At 41.0% G+C, this 3,683-nt stretch overlaps 1 protein-coding gene across 1 annotated transcript in view; it reads left to right on the plus strand.

Annotated features, from left to right (window-relative positions):
* Yeats4 (YEATS domain containing 4) overlaps positions 1–3,683 on the plus strand; it is a 28,841-nt gene that overhangs the window by 7,568 nt on the left and 17,590 nt on the right. The window lies entirely within an intron of this gene.

Below are 3,683 nucleotides of genomic sequence, written 5' to 3' on the forward strand. Positions count from 1 at the left end.
TTGGCCCGGCCCCCGGCCTCGCGCCCCGCCCGCCCCGCTCCCTGCGCGGGGGTCCCGCCGGGTCCTCGGTGAACTGGAAACATCACTCCTGCTGGGGAGGAAAGTAGCAGCGAGTGGCCCGGGAGCTCTCTCCCGGGGAATTCACAGGCGCCGGTTTGGGAGGATCTCCGTAGTATCTGCACACACGGGGTCCGGGGGACCTGGGCGTAGAGTTTCCGAGTTCTGGCGTTCACAAAGCCCCGAGGTTGTGGCTACGCTAATACTGAAGTCACGCAGAGAACACAATACAGGCCTGGCACCTCGGTAACATTTCGGGAACGTCAGTTTCTTTTAATTGTAGGGGTCCGTTGGGTTCTTGCTGTACCCCGGGAAGGAATAGCGGCAAGTATGAGGAAAAAATAGACAAGAGCCAAAAAGCGGGATCAGGTGCAGGTCCTCTCTCAGCACAGACGGGGAACCCGCCCAAGAACAGTAGAGCGTTTATTTATACAAGAGGTTGATTGCTTTCAGCCTCGCTGTCCAGCAGTCAGTTAACAAGCTACAACGGCTTGTGTACGTGTTTCGAGGAGCTCCCGTGTTCTCAGGCTGGCGTCGTCCTGCACATGTAATTTACTTTCCAGCTTCCGCGGCTCCCAACCTTTAATGAAAGTTTTTGTGGAGTCTAACATAATATTTGACTGTGACACGGGTCTCCCTCCCACCGTTGTACCTCCCCTGCATGTTCATGCTGTATTTAAGGCAGGACCAACAAGTACTTGATGCAACACCTGTATGTATCCCTTCTGATTCTTTAACGTATTGCTGAAAGGCAGTTTTTCTCCAAAAGCACCCACTTTTGCAACAGTACTTAATCGTTAAGTAGATTTTTAGAGTGCTTATCTGTATCATTTTTACGTTATTTTTTATTATAATGTGTATACAAACTATCACTGTTTCTGCTATCACATATAGAATGAGAATTTTTCAAAAGTTCCAAAAGCTACTGAAATTTAATAGGATGGGAAAGTGATGCCAGGCAAAAGTTCATTTTGCCCAAGCTTTTAGGGAAGATTTTGGACTGATAAAAAACTACTACTGTATAGAAATAAAGAGTAGCCTCATGTAGTGCTGCACACCTGTAATCCCAGCACCAGGGAGGCTGAGGCAGGAGGATTGCTAAGAGTTCAAGGCCAACCTGGGCTATTTAGTGAGTTCAAGGCCAGTCTGAACTATATAGTGAAACCCTATCTCAAAAACAGACAAAAAAAGAGTAAAACATTAGATTTTGGGGAAGAAGTTACAGCACTTTACTTGTACCATGTTAGGTTCTAAAAATAGGTAAGTTTCAGTCCAATCTGCTTGAGGAAATTAAACCTGCATTCCTCAAATGATTTGCCACCAAAAACAATCATGTAAAGTTTCAAAGTTAGAGATTTATTTCTCCTTGCTGATTACCTTTGCTCCTCAGGACTAATGAGCTGTTTTTCATCACTGATGAATTCTGCAGGTGTCTGGCAACTCTAGCAGAACGAGATCTGCTGTACACTTAAAGGATCAGTGCCCTTGTACTCAGGCTTAAGCCGGAGGCCTCTATGGTCACAAAAGGGTCATTAGTAGCCCTTCATGTTGCTACTGCAGTTGTTAAACTGCCTTCTTCTGAACTAATGTTAGGTTATAGGGTGGGATTTAGTTAACTGCCCAGCCGCAATTTAAAATTTTTCAGTTACTTTCACTCCTTTTCCTTATTTCTTATTGGTTAGTGTTGATTACATTGGCAGAACACTTGTTTTGGGGGGGTGCTTTCAACAGTTTATTCACGTTTATTCCATTTATTTTGATACATCTTTTTCCCATGGTGATTTAGAGGCTCTTCAGGCCAATATAAATATGTCATAACTGTTTGGCCATTTGGGTACATACCTGTGCAGTACCTCACATATTTACCAAGAAAATACTGAAGAATAAAGACCTGCCAGAACTAACTAGGTACAATGAGAATCTGCTCCACGTGTTTCTTTCTCTGAGGTAAGGGCACCACACACCTGTTCAATTAAGAAAACGATCCTTATAATTCAGTATGTATTTTTACTTTTACACAGAGCCTGGATCACTTAGCCACTTAATAGGTGCTGAATGGCAGAGCTACATCCCCAGCTTATGCCATGAATTCATGAAGAACAGCTTCCAGCAATTCAGGCTCCTTCCAATTGGTTCTCACTAAATGTGCTTCTCTGGTGGGGCAGGCTGACACCTCAGTTCAACCTAGGTACCCTTCTCTTTGGCTGCCTTATTTTTTTGGCCATTTTCTTGGGTGCATTTCAGGAAGCTATCTCAATTCTTAGAGTGTTTAATAAGCTCCATACACACATTAATTCTCTTGGCAAGTGTCTTGCCTTTAACACTGTAACTTGCTTGTTCCAGTGCCAACAGCACGCAGGATAACACTGTAGACTCTTCAAGTTTTATCACAGTAACATTGGTGTGGCCTGCCTTTTTGAACAGTACCCATTCTCTTGATGTCTACAATATCTACAGTTTGTAGATTCACATTTACGTGGTCAGAGGAACAACCCAATGTTTTCTAAAAGGCCTATAGAACACATACCAGTTTCCTCTCATCTTTCCCTTTGTATTTGTCATTTTGGCAAATTACTGAAAGATGGCAGTTCTGGCCAAAAGGGCACAGCACTTTTCACATATGGTATATCTTGGTTTTTGTCCTTCAGATACATTTTGCTATTGGACAGTTGGTCTAACATTCATATACGACACTTTTTCTCGTCACTTCAAATGTTTAATCTCTCTATTCCTTTCCATAGTTTTAGCAGCACTCAATCAGGTGTGATTAGAAACATGAATGTACGTTGAAAAACTGAGCACAAAGGTAGCAAACATGACACTAGCCAGTATTTACCAAATTTTAGTTATCCAGGTGCCACTTTACCATTTTGTCATATATGAATCCAATTGTAATATATATTGTAACATTTATATTTAAATCAGTTGAACTTTTAGAAACCTCTTCCTAAGCAAGAAATTGTGGGTTTGCATTTCTAGTTGTAGTTTTCTTTTTTAATGTGGATTAAAGTAAATGCCTAAGTAGCAAAATGCAATTTTTATCTAAATACCTAGTTTTCAGTTTCAAATAAAGGACTTTTTCATATCTTTAAGCTAAGCTCTCAAATGCTTTACGTAGTAATTTAAATAAAAACATTGTCAAAGAGCAAATGTTGTCATTAATCTGGTGTTGTTATTTGTGTTAATGTGAATGAAAATGTTGCAAATTGACTTGAGAAAAATTCATGTTTCAACCTGTTTAATTAAGAAAACTGTCCTTATAAATCACGTTATGAGACTGCCATTTCTTTCATACCCAAAGTGAGAATCATACCCCGGGACCTAGGAGCCACCTAAAGACTACCATTTCTGGGCCAGTGATATAGCTCAGTGGCACAGCACCTGCCAGGGAAGCACAAGGTCCTGAGTTTGATTCCCAGTACCAAAAAAAAAAAAAAAAAGACTACCATTTCTTAAAACAAGCTTTGGAGGTCTATATATTTAGTTAATGGTACAATATTTATTGGTTTTTAAACTATTTTTCTTTCAGGGGGTTACTATTGTTAAACCAATAGTTTATGGTAATGTTGCTCGATATTTTGGGAAGAAGAGAGAAGAGGATGGGCACACCCATCAGTGGACCGTAT

The sequence above is a fragment of the Chinchilla lanigera genome, unplaced genomic scaffold (genome assembly GCF_000276665.1).
Source record: "Chinchilla lanigera isolate Chin_1 unplaced genomic scaffold, ChiLan1.0 scaffold00004, whole genome shotgun sequence".
NCBI classification, from domain to species: domain Eukaryota; kingdom Metazoa; phylum Chordata; class Mammalia; order Rodentia; family Chinchillidae; genus Chinchilla; species Chinchilla lanigera.